A 13,824-nucleotide genomic window follows, 5' to 3' on the forward strand; every position below is an offset into this window, starting at 1 on the left:
TTTATTTCATTCAGATTCTGCTGCTCTACTGCACAGAGCATATTCCCTTTGTCATGAAGATAAACAAACTGTTTTTACCACTTTTCTTCAAGCAGCAAGCAAGCCACAGGGCCAAAGTCCCTCAACTTGAAGGACCAAAAAGGAACAGGGATAAAAAGAAGAGATACATTAATAACTACTTTTGGTTCACTTCTATTCTTGCGAAGCTGATACAAAAGGTGTTTCCTGTTACCTAGAATATTATTACTTTTTTCTCACTATATGTGAGAAGTAAAACAAATAGTCCTAAACTATAATCTCAGACCTGAATAGCCTGAGCTCTCCATAGTTTTTCATCTGCTAACTGAGGACTGGTGTTAAATTGTTAAAAAATATATAATTATTATGAAATAACAGGTATAATATATGCAAGTAACCACCCACTTTAGCATACTAGTCAGACGCAGGCAAAATTATCAAGTGACATTATATGGAGCTGAACAGTTTTTCTCATGAAATATGAATCCTATTGATTACCCTGCACTTCTGTACACTAATATAGAATAATTGCATGAGACAGCAAAGTATTCAGGCACACAATCCACTGATAAATGAGCAATGGTCATTATCTCTATGGTGACATTCATTAAGACAGACAGAAAATGATTTGTTGCCAGGGATTATTGCTCAGTCGTTTCCAAGGTTTTTAGACAATGGCAAATGGGGGACTTTTTCTGACTGTCAACTTTTGCCGAAGAAATGAAAGAGAAAAAAAAAAGACAAAGAGCAGTTCAGGACGAAGTGAAACGCTACATGCTGGGGTCATTAAGTTTTCATTCTGTGCATTAAACATTAACGAATAAATGTAAACAGTGATGAATAGAAGAAAAATTGTTTTGTTTTGTTTTAGCAAATTTTGTTTAATTCTCGGGCGGGACATTTTGTTTCTGAAATATTTAATTTAGTGGTTCTTGATAGTCTCTGAAGTTATCAAATACCAAATGCTAATTGGATCATAAGACTTAACTAGCTGGACTGAAATGCCAAAAAAAATAAAGGTTATTTAATCTTCAAAGCAATAACAGTTCCACTCTGAAGAGAGCTCTTGTATGCTTTGCTCAAGCTAAATCAAACTGTAGTGATTCTTGAATACAAAACACTGCAGGATCAATATTCACAGTCATGCAAGTATCAGAAAACCTAGGCTTTACTCCAAGCATTTCCCAGGACATGCAAAAACCCTCAGCTCATTGCTCAGTCCTGACCTACTCCCAATTTTTGTACGTATTAAAGAACATAAATTGGACTTTAAATCTCTCCATAGAAGAGACGGTTGTCCAGTATTCCACAGACAGATTTGTCACCACTAGCTCCCAGCAACCTGTCTGCAGCCCACGTGTGACCGGGAACTGAAGATAGTCCCCTGCTCACACAGAAAGGATGTCCTTGGAAATAAATTACTTATGGCACAATGCAATTGAATCTATTTCTGAGGTTAATCCGTAACGACAGAAATGGCTGTTTTCGACTGTGAACTCACTGTGTTAAGCAAGTGCTGATCTTCCTGGGAGAGGTAAGCGAATCCTGCTGACTCACTGGTACAAGCCAGTCATTGAAAGGAAGATTGGGAATGACCCTGAAAAATATAAGTCTAGGCAGAACAGCCCTCAAGGATGCAAACTCAGGGACATATCCGGAGGCAGAATTTGGTTCATAATACTAATAAATTCTTTTGGAAGTGAAGACTCACTCCATAATATAAAATCAGTTCCGACAATCTGTAAAACACTTTGGCTGTATTGAGAGCAGCCTGAGAAAACTCCCAAGTAGTTGTCTATAAGCCAGTAGCATCTGTCTAGAAGATACTAATAATTCAAAATTAGCACAGAAATTAGAAATTCAGAATTAGCACAGAAAGTAATATCATCTTGGGGCTACAGGGAACTAGAGAAGATAGTGTAGAAGAGTGAGAAAAAGGCTTCAAAAAAAAAAATTTAGCATTAGTCTTACAAGTTCTGCATTGACCCCTTTTTGAGAAGCTCTTCATCCAGTTTGCTCTAAATTCAAACTATTTGTTCATTATTTTTAATTGAAGCTCTTTCAGAGAAAAGGCATTTTCATTTCCCAGTCATGCGAAAAAAAAACTAGTAAGATGTGCCAAGAAGACATGGTGGACCTCTGTGAAACTTTTCTTCTACAGGAAGGACATCATATGGAATTTGATCAGAAATCCAAGATCGTGATGTCACTGTGGACTGTTGTAATTGACCCCAACTGTATGTTCTCTTAATCTCATAAAAACAAGCAGAAAATGAACATAATGTTTCCACGTGTATCTTCATTTCAGAAGCACTAGAATGTAAGAAAATTATTGTCTAGAGACAGACCAACACATTGCCACTTTTCCTATGCTGTGACCTTTCTTTCTTATATCAGGATCAAATCTAAACTCCTCTTTCAAGACACCATTCATGAAAACCTGTAATTTTAAAAATTAGAAAAAATGTTCTCATAGTGCCTCCGAAAAAATCCTAAAAAACTTGTGCAGTTCGTCATGACAACCAGGGGCAAATGTGGGCATATGCCTGAGCACTGCTTTTCCAGTGTCCAACTGGAAGTCTGAACTTCAGAATCCATCATCAAAACCAAACCCCAGGCTGTTGACAATTCTGTGATTGATCTCTGTTAGTCTCTCTTGATGGAGCTCTTTTGACTCTGTAGAAAACATTGAATATTTATACCCAGTGGAACAGATTACTCCACAGACCAGTGCCGGTGTGCCTGTCCTGGAATGTAGGAAAGTGTTTCTAATCTCCTGTCCCAGTCACAGCATAGCTCCTTACACAAAGTAGAAAAGCATGCAGCCTATTCTGTATATGCCCATGACCCCTCCTTTCTTTCCCATCTATTCCCTTCAGTCACAACTTTCCCATCTCCTTACTCAGATCTGCAAGAAACTCCTTATGAGCAACTTTAAGGACATTCCTATACAGGGGAAAAAAAATAAAAATAAATTTAATGATCTGGTTTTCCACTGGGAGCCCATGTTGTCAGAAAAATCTTTACCATCTGTAAAAATGGTCCCCTGACACCTGGTTACAATCCCCCAGGGAGAGAATCAACAATATGAGCAAAATCTCAGCTCTGTCCAGCCCTGACTTCTGAGAAACGTGAAATCTGTGTCTTCACAAGTGATGCATAGTAAGCAGAGACAAACAACTGACAGGCACAAGTTCCCTCAAAAATAGAAAAGAAAAAAAAAAGTTTATTTGTCTTTCTGCATCCCTAAATCCTAATAGTGGTACCTGCGTGTGCTGCACACTGCCATTCTGCCACCTCTGCAATGTGTCATGGAGGACTTGAATCATCTCTGATGGATGTCAGCACACATCCTGTCGAGCATTTGGCAACGATCTGCTCATGATTGATGCTGACCACTTAGGAATCATTTTGTTCCAACAAACTGTTCTTAACAGTTTGTTTGAGGTACTTGATAGGAGATGGGAGGGGAAAAATAATAATTCAATAATACAGCATGTCAGACCTAACATCGTTTTTGTTAGGAAAATTTTACTTTTATCATATACATCACCGGATTAAAATAAACAACTAATGCTCGAGGCTTCAGCAATGTTTCAGTAACGGATGACGTGGTTCCAGTTGCATGGAGAGGCATAGCAGGAGCCAACACAAAGCCTTTTGCTGCCTTAGTCTGTTAAGAGCGACCCGTCCCTCTTAGCAGGTTGGTGCACTGACAAGCAGAGCAGTACCTCATGTGAGACAGCTGCTCTCAACACTGCCTGAAGTCCCACCAGGACAGTGAAGGAAGGCATTTTCCCTGTGGTAATTTCCCCACTGCTAACACACCACAGGAGTCAGGACCCACCTTGGGCAGAGGTTTTTTACATGACTGACGGAGATGTAGCGGTTAGTGCCACTCTCCTGTATGGCACGGCCTTTCTTCACTTGCTCTGACCTTCTCGGTGAAGGGAAGATGCCACCTGCTTGCCTTGGCATCTTGCTTGGCACACAAAGGAGCAAGGAACTGATGGAGGAGGTCACAGCCCACCACCTGAAGCAGGCCACCACCCTCTCAGCTGCTGCTGAGCTGCCCTCTTCTCTGCTAATCCTCCCACCACCCAAATGCTGCTGGTAACACCAGCTTTGGGACATTTTTTGCTACAGAAGCCCAGTAAGTGAGATATATTGTCTGCTTGCTCACATCCATCCTGCACAAAGAAAATACATGGTAAAATGCTACTTTGATAACTAATGTGCCATCATACATATGGGCATGAACTGAATGTAATAAAATACAGAGTTCACCTGCTTTCTACACCCTTCCCATCCAACGTCTCTCTCTGTAAGGTAAAAACAAAACCAAGTAACCCATAAAATGTTCCAGTTTTCCCATAGCATAGGCTTTTCTTTGTACAAAAACCGTGCACTGCTCTGAGTTAAAGACAGTAAATAGTATACCCTGTGTGTTGTTTTTTAAAAATCTCCAAACCTACAATTTTCCAGGAGTTATACTACATGGCAAAGGATGAAGATCTTGGATCTGAAGAGGTATTTCCTTCAGTCCCTTTCTGACAATTGCTGCTGGATTCTATTGAAGAAGCAGCAATTCTTCTAACATGTTGGAAAACACTGGGTTGCCACTTTCTCAACACTTTCTGCCAGGGCTGTAACTAATAAAACCATCCTGTTCAGCACCCAGAGAGGGTGGGGATCCATCAAGTTTTCCAAGGCAGCAGATTACTACTGTTACATAGATGCAAGAACAACTCATGGTTCTGAAAACCCCTAACTGTATGTTTTTTCTATTCCTTACCAAAATCTATATGGGTATCAGCTTATCTTTATTGATAAAGAAATTTAAAAATGGTGACATTTGTGATAAAAAAAGTGTGGAAGTATCTGTACTACTGTTTCAGGGAAACCAAAGGCGTTCTCTATAATAGCAAGGTACTAAACCATTTTTGGTGCAAGTTTGGGAGGTTCACTGTGACTCACACACACTTATACTTTTCTTTTTTTTTAACTGTAATACTTTCCGTCCCATTAGTCTCTCTGTCCATCTAGAAAAAGGAAATCGAAAACCAAACACGATCCAAATCGGAAGGGATCATCTGTAGCCCTCACTAATGAAAAGGTCTGAAATATTAACCACATCATCAGCATTTTCAAATGTTTTTAAAAAAAAAACAAACAAGAAGAACAATAATGCAGAGGGGTACACATGGCGTTAAAGTATTTGTGCCATTTGAAAGACATCAGGAGGGCTGAGATGGTGGACATCTGCATTTGATGGCACCTGTTCGACCCTCATAGCACAAATTCCACAAAAATGTAAAATATGAATTGATAGACTTATGAAAGCTCTCCAGTTAAGCATCTCTGTCATTATGTCTTGGGGAGGGGGAGGAACCAAAATGCAAATACTCAAGAACCCCTTGCCACATACCACTCAATTTTCCCAATGAACAAATAACAAGAACTAAGAAACCCTGACGACAGCTACAATTTCTCAGAGAAACTGTATTGTGGTTAAGATGCTGCTTTTCCTTAAGCTGACACAACGAAGTTAGTTTTGCCTATGCTGCAACATCACTGAGCCCACCATGGCCTGTAGAAACCCAGCAAAAGCTGGGCAAGTACATATGTGGTTATGTCTACACCATGCTCTGGACTGCTGCAGCTACAGTGCCATCAATACTATTGGTAGCATGTTTAAAGCTAGTTGTACCATGAATCACAGTCCCATCTTCATCTGCAGTATGCACAGACTCTCCACTAATCTCAAATTCTCCATTTTACTGTCTTTTCATATCTGGCTCAGTTTTAGCATTTGCTCTTTCCAAACCCCATTATCCTGGTTTGGGGGGATTTTTGTTTAGAGGAATTTCAATTTTTTTTTAGATATTCATTATTTCATGCACTTTACATGTTGTTTTACTTCCCTGGGTTGGTAAACATAGTGTAAGCAACACCCAGGAAAAGAAAGGTTTTCAGTTCAAGGTCCCCAGGCTGAGAGTGCCTTGGCTCCACCAGTCAAAGAAAGCTTCTTTTGCAAATGAAGCATTTAATGGCCCATTACCTGAAATGATTAAGCATCAACAGAAACACTGCCTTGTGTCCCCCTGGAACCAGTTTTAAAGTTATAATCTAGTAGCTTCAAGAACTGGAAGCTGGATAACGCAGTTGACAATTTATACAGCAAAAGAAACAATACGTGACAGGCAATTGTTAATTCTAACTCTGTAATTGCACTTAGGAGGCCTCACATGAGAATCAATCTCACATAGCTATTATTTAAAGCATCTTTTATTTTCTAAATGCTACTGAAGCAAGGCTTTTCATAATAGCAATAGTTCCAGGGTGATTTTTATTGTGGGGTAAAACAGGCTGACCTACATTAAACTCCAGTAAAAACAGGAAAATATGCAATTGTTTTGAGAGACAACACATTTAGGAATTCAGTGGCATGACATAAGATCAGTAAATGCCAAGATATCTGGGGTCTGGCTGTATCTGCTAGGATGCCTAGCTCAGCTATACATGTTCAGTCAGTCAGTTGAACCTACAACAGTTTTTCTGGCAATTTGAAGGAAGTTTCTTCCTAAATGAAACACTAGCTGTGGGAGATTAGATGCTAAACCACGACAGCTCGTCTTTTGTAGACATTTTCACAGTGACCATTTGTAGCTGCAGGTGATGTTTGTCCTTTTGTTTCATGTAAGTGTCTGTCTCTTCCACCTGTGTAGGCTTTTGCCTCATGACCAAATAATCGAGTTCTGCAGGGTCAACAGATGCCACATCTCTTTTTAGCACTTTTATGCTGAAATATCCTTTAATTTACTTTACTGCACCCTTCTTTCTGTACTATCGGAAAAAAGAAAAAAAAAAAAGTGCATGTTCCCATGGTATTCACAGGCTACAATTCATCTCCCGCAACCATCACAAAGCTAGGGAGCTACTTAGTCAGACAGGGTCCTCCTACTCCCTAAGGAGGAAACAGGTACACTTATAAGACCATTCCTTCCTCCTTAAGGTAACATAAAACATAACCAGGCTGAAGATACCTTTCCTGTCTATATTTTTCTGTCAAGAGAAAGCAAGTAAAGCTGAGTCTTTAGTATGCAAGAGGACTAATTTCAAGGTTCTCCTCACTTTGTACAATAAGTTGTTCTGATTTATCTCACTCCTGTAAGATCCTGCTGTTGTAATGCAAGCTGCCCTCCAGCTTTTTAATACATCACAGACCACACAGTGCTAAAAGCCAAGAAAAGCACTGCTTTCAACTACTCCCTACTAAATTATGCATTTATTCTAAGTGCTGACAACTTTTGGGAAACTTGAAAAAATATTGTGTGTTCTTCTACGTCATTGAGGCAAGGTTATATTTAACAATTATTATATCCAAAAAATAAAGTTTTCATGTTCCTGTGTGTCTATCAGACTCAAAATAAATGCTATCTCTTGGCAAATACAGCTGCTGGTACTTCATATATGCAGACATACTCAGAGAAGCACCTGAAAGAAATCCCTTCAGTGGCAATCTTCGTTTTGAGTGTGGAAAAGCCATCCCTCAAGAAAGTACTCCTGGACTCCCAGACTACTTATTTCACAGGAGACAAAAACCAAGAAGCCCTAATCCCTTCCACTCAACAGCACATTTGTATTACAAGCATCACTCTCGTGGCAAATAGCTTCTAACAAGAACAGTTACAACTTATCCCTAGGAGAAGGAGGATGAAATAGGACAAGACACTGAAGATCAACACAGTGCTCAAGAACTGGCAGTAGGGGAAAGATTTTGGATGTCCAATCCCTAGAAAGTATTCATAGGCACAGGACCCTTCTTGACAGATGGATAATTCCCTGAGTATACGGCGTATCTGACCTTTAGGAATCAAGCCTGTCATGACTGATGAGCGTTAGACTTAGAGGAGAGGTGACAAGAACAGAAGAGACTTGACTTGTAATCTTTATGGCTAGTTTAACTGCACAGAAAAGGAATGAGACAAACAAGGCTACAGCAATACAAGACTATCAGAAGGCAGGAAGAGGAATATTAAGGGAAATGAAAACCCTATAGGAGTGGAAATTGCCACAAACAACGTATTAGAAAATGCAGTTAAAATTGGACAGACCAGATAATTGCCAACCTAGAAATTACGAACCCAAGTTATAGATCCAGCAGCAAATATTTTATACCTCTCTAAGTTTGTTGTATTACATGGAAAACAGCAAATTAAGTTTTTTTTAGTTAATGAGGGAAAAGTTGTTTTGGTCCTATAGTCTGACTGCAAAAATAGAAGAGACTTTGAAATAAATTCTGAAGGTAAAAACAATTGAAAGATGTGCTAAATAAAAAAGGAAATGTAACGGTACCTGGGTGGTACCTGGGTGTATGCTGCATCAAACTGTTATTTTTTTGCTAACAAATACACAAACGGAATGCTATAGGTCTCACGTATTTGGAAGTTAATTAAAGCGTCTCACAGGGACACATGGGAAATTATTATGCTTGAGAAGATCGGTAGCAGTAAAAATATTAGAAGGCCTATAAAAGATTGCTTATAGAGAAGACAAGAATACCAGTAAGGATGGATGAGTCTTTGGCCAATCCTATTTCACATTTTCATTAACAACTTAGCCATAATAAGCAAGAACACACTAATGAAATCCAGTAATGATGTAATCCTGAGAAGCATCTCAAAACGGTAAGGAGTCTAGAGCATTGTCTTGGAAGAGCTGGATCACTGAGAAATAGATGTAAATGTGGGTTGAAAATGAATAATTTTAAGTGCAAAGTCATAGATTTAAGGACTAGCATCAATAATTTCAGCTGAGGCTTGGGAGTTCATCCTACAAAGATGAAAAGTACAAAGAAAGAAATGTAGCAGTTTATTTCAGGATGATCTACAAGCCACCAATGTACTGCTGTTGTGAGAAATGCAATCTTAAGGTACCTGACACAAGGCACTTCCTTGGGAGTTAAGGAAATAATAATGGTTCTACTGAAACACTATCTGAAATACAGCTCTGACTGAACATGATTAAGAAGTCAATTCAAACTGGAATGTGTGTGAGGAAGGATGACTAGGAAGGTCATCATAAGAATGAAAAATTTCTCTTATGAAAAGAAAGCAAAACAATTTGACTCATTCAGTGTACCATATCTCACACCGTGGTGGGGCAAGTACAGGAAACAGGGGGAGGAGAACAAGAATGCAAGTTAGATAAAGTTATCACAAGCACAGATGGGTAGCCCACAAGGCTGGCTACAAACTCTCTTATCAGACAGCATGGGGTCTGTCATATATTTGATTACCTTTGGATTCCCAGCACAGATTACCAGGGTTTGTAAGAAAGGAGACGCCTCTCTCAAAGCGAGGAAGAAGATCGTGCTACTGGAGCGACAATTTCCCGGTCTCCTACTAGGGCCCACCTAAGTGCAGAACTGCCTCAGCAGCAGTTTCATGATTTCTACATGGAAATCTACCCTCTCTCCCACCATCTCCCCTCTCGTCTTTTGTGTCTCACAGCTACTTGTAAATCCAGCAAGGATTTTTAAGAAGGCATCAAGATCAGAAATACATTTTTTGAATCCTTAAAGAGATTTAAAAACAACTGGTTAAACAAAAAAAAATTTCTGGGTTTTCCTACCTCAAGAAAGCTTGTTGGATTTTGTCCAGAAATGCGCTCAATATACTGTGAGAAGGCAGCACATTGCTAGGTTAATCCAACGAATGGCCTGAGAGGAATCAGCCCTATCATGAACATGAATGAGTTCATGTTGTACCCTTGCTTTACGATTTATAATCTTGCATTTCCTTAAATGACAGCTGTCAAAAAGAAACCAAAACAATCATATGCCTGTTCACAATAGGCAACTAAAAGCAAATACTCTGCTCTGTGTGGGATTACTGATGGTTAGACTCTACTAGAACATGTCACACAACTGCAAAACCTTGTAATTACTAATTACACAATCAAGAAGATGACTGAGAGTGCCATTCACCAACCCAGATTACCAGGAGATAGACACTGAAACAGAAATAAAAAGACACTTCTCTCCAGAAACTGTGCTTGTAGCCTAAGAACACAAATAAAGGAAAACACAGACTCTCAGAGAGCATCCTAGCACAACCCTAAGGCTCCTTGGAGCTACTCCTACAGACCCAAAGCTGCCCTTCAGGAATGCTGGTGGCAGCAATCAGAGGGACTGCAGCATATTTGGCCCCATTTGGTCCTCTGCTGCTGCTGCTTTTGTAGTGCAATGCCATTCGGTGCATTTGGCGGGGGGAAATAAAATAAAATTGGCCCACATTCTAGCAGACTACAGGGAAATTATGGAACTAATTTTGAATCACCATGTTTACAAACAGTGGCCAGGTTTACAGAAATCTTCAGGGAGCTGAACTTTTAACGACAGTTTTAAGTACAGTGAAATGGGTTTCAGAAGGAAAAGCAATAGTTGTCCAGGGACTGCATGGTGTGGGTGGGAGCAAATGGCAGTCCTATAAAGAATGGAGCAGCTGCTGCCAGTTTGGCATAGTTAGGCAGTATTTAGCATATATCACCCCTGAGGATGATTATCTTTCTGTCACAAGCATAAAAGACAGATAACTCATGAGCCAGTTGAATCTCTTTCTCATAAGTGGTAGGGAGGTAATGCACTGCTAACTCTTTGGAGGTTAAATGTATTTATTCTATGGGAACGAGCTTTTATTATCATGGTATTTGAAAGGGACAGATATCGTCTGAAATCCTGATTTTTCATTTCTCTGTCTGTTTCGGTTAAGCTTTTTATTATATCTGCATTATGCCTGCCACAGTAGAATACAAGAGTAATACAGAAGAGGCAGTGGAAAGCAACATTGCATAAGCGTACACATTTCTTTATTAGGCTTTACAGTGCAAGTACATGCACCTGTTTTCTTTGAGTTGCTATATGGATGAAAACCTGCCCAAAGAGGAGATCAGTAGCACAGACAATTTTTAAGAGACCTGTGTTTTGTTCTTGTGGTAAAATAGCAACAAGCAAGAAATTTTGAAGTGGAAGCCATGAAGTGGTACAGTTTCCCTAAATCCTTCAAAATTCCTTTCCCCCCCTCCTCCCCGCTATTTCACAGGAATGCAGATTTCTGAAAGGGGTGGCAGAGATAGTTTACACTGCCGTGAGACCCTGACCATCCCTTGTTGAGCGACACTAACTGCCCAGCAGGGCCACTTCTAGGGGAAATAATTCCTTCAGGACTTGATAATCTTAAAGACAGTTCATATATAACATTCATTAGGAGATATTTATGGGATTCTCAGAAGCACAGGCCCTAAGCGATTTGTTTTGTGAAATATGAGCAACTCCGCGTCAACCCTTCATTTATTAAGCTACAGCAACTTCTTTCAACAGGGGATGGGCAAGACGCATCGCCAGAGAAACAGCTTGTATCAAGGATGCTGGAGCCTGCATTTCAGACTCTTTGGTGTAATTGTGCTGTTAACTTTAAAACAAACTCCAAGAGCAGGACCTATATACAGCAACACCACAGCTGAGAGAGAGAGCTACAAGCACCAGTGGGACACTTTTCTTCTTATGCGTGATTCATTTCAAGGTTGGCTCCTAGTCTGAAGGGACCCTTCCCTTTTTCTTTAAAGAGAGCCCAGGGATTTTAGCTTCCTAAATTGGGCACCTGAATTGGATGGCAAAAGTTGAAAAGGAACAAGTGGAATTTAGCTGTAAGCTTCCTGTTCTGAAAGGTATGATCTTCGTGTCATCATAAGAAGGATCTATCCATTAATTATTCACTGTTCTCTGTTATCATCATATTAATCTGAAATTGCATTTTAAAAGAATAAAATAGCAACACACAGATTCTTCACCCATTGCACCTTACACAGCCTTCATAAGCTAGGCTAATTTGACCCTTAATATAAGCAACGTGTTGGAAAAAAACATTTAAAAAAATAAGCAACTACTTTGCACAGAAAATACCTGACAGCTGTTTTTGGGTAAAGGGCAAGGAGAGTACAGAGAGAGAAATTCTCCTTCACTTGCTTCGTTGTGCATTATATACTGCAGTGCACTAAAAATTAAAAAAGTAAATTGCTTGTATATTGAGCTGAAAAAAAAAGGCCTGCTTAAAATTCTGAAAGAGACTGATTATTCTAACTGCTGAACAGCTTTTTCAACTGCAAGGCTCCAAAAGATTTATCCATACAATGCACCACTGTCACTCAATCAAAGAAGTTTTATCATCCATTTTTGAAAGCAATAATTTCCTAAATTCTGTGAAAGGATCGATCTTTTTTCCTCTTAGAGTTTATAAATTATCCCTATTAGAGCACTTTTTTTTTTTTTTAATATTAAAAGACAGTTAATTATATTACTAGGAAAGCAGATCAAATGGTACCATAAAAGGAAAGTGAAACAAAGCAGTCTGAGAGATGTTCTGAACGCCTCGCTGCAGCAGGGGAGGTGGGGAAAAGCTTCTTCTCACTAGCCACAGCCAGGTAGAGCCTGGGAGGATGTTCTCCAGAAAAACAGGGTAACTGTTGTTATTTGGGACTCAGGTAGCTTTCCTGAGCAAGCATATCTGCCTTAAGAGCTCACATTTATATTCGATTTTTGACAGTTTGCATTCATAAGCAGATAAATAACAACTTCTCCAGAATAATTCTTTTTAAAAACATGAGACACAAATCATTTATTTTATCAGTGCCTTTCCCAAATTTTTCCATCCCTTGCAGCTTCTGTAACAGTTTTTTTAAGTGGTTCACTCCAGCTTTTCACTGTTTTGTGATGCCCAGTCTAGTACAGTTATGGCCGATAATAGACGACTTCTGTGTCTGGGAAACGAGGGTAGTAATCTTTCCTTTTTCTGCTTTTAGCCATGTTGTTTGATCACAAAACACTCAAAGAAAAAGGTGTTTCTTACTATTTACATACATTTGGGCATTTTTCTCCCTTATCTTAATATTCTGTGGGTTCCTGTCTCACATTTCACAGAGAGCTGTGACACCCAAAGCTGTGAAGCTGTGTGCTTTTTTTTATTTTTTTTTAAGTGAATTTGTCAAGGCTCTTGGTGAGATGACATTAATATTTATTTTTGCATAAAGCCGCCAAAATTAGAAAGAGCAAACCCAACCCCTCAACCCCCTCACCAAACTCTGCATTCAAACTCAGTTTAAAAAAAAAAAATCTATAGGAATTTACTTCTAGGCAGCGTTGCCTCCTCTTGTCAGTCATGGGACCCCACCAGCGTAACATCAGGAGCTGAGTAGGGCTACTTTAAAACACCGATCTAGAACAGGCATACGATGCTCGCAAGGACCATCAAGGCCCCAGCCAACGAAAAAGAGGTTGGATGACAGGGATAACAGTTACCCCTGCAACAGGGCAAGAAACAGTACTGAAAAGGGGAAATGTACAACAGCTTAAAGTTTCTACCTGTCTCAGGCGACAAGAAAATTGTGTAACTTCTAATGCAGCAGAGACATTTAAAGATATCTATCATGTTCGTGGTGCCACTCTTGGGAATCGTGAGGTTTTGCACACAGTTGACAACCTGATACAGAAAGGCATTTCTGTTCAAGCAGATACTTAAGCGTAAGCTTAGCTAGCCAGCAATTTCCTATGGAAAAAAAACCAAAACACTTTCTGCAAAATTTTTTCCCCTCATTTTCTCCAGGAAATTTTTTCTTTGGCTGAAATATGTAGATTTTAAGAATCAAATATTCAAATAGTAAAGCAAACTGACATGAGCTCTCCCAGAGCTTCAAGTCTCTTTCCTTATCTACAGTTCAGACTCACTGTTAGACCACTTTACTCTAGCC

This window comes from Rissa tridactyla, chromosome 2 (assembly GCF_028500815.1).
Source record: "Rissa tridactyla isolate bRisTri1 chromosome 2, bRisTri1.patW.cur.20221130, whole genome shotgun sequence".
NCBI lineage: Eukaryota > Metazoa > Chordata > Aves > Charadriiformes > Laridae > Rissa > Rissa tridactyla.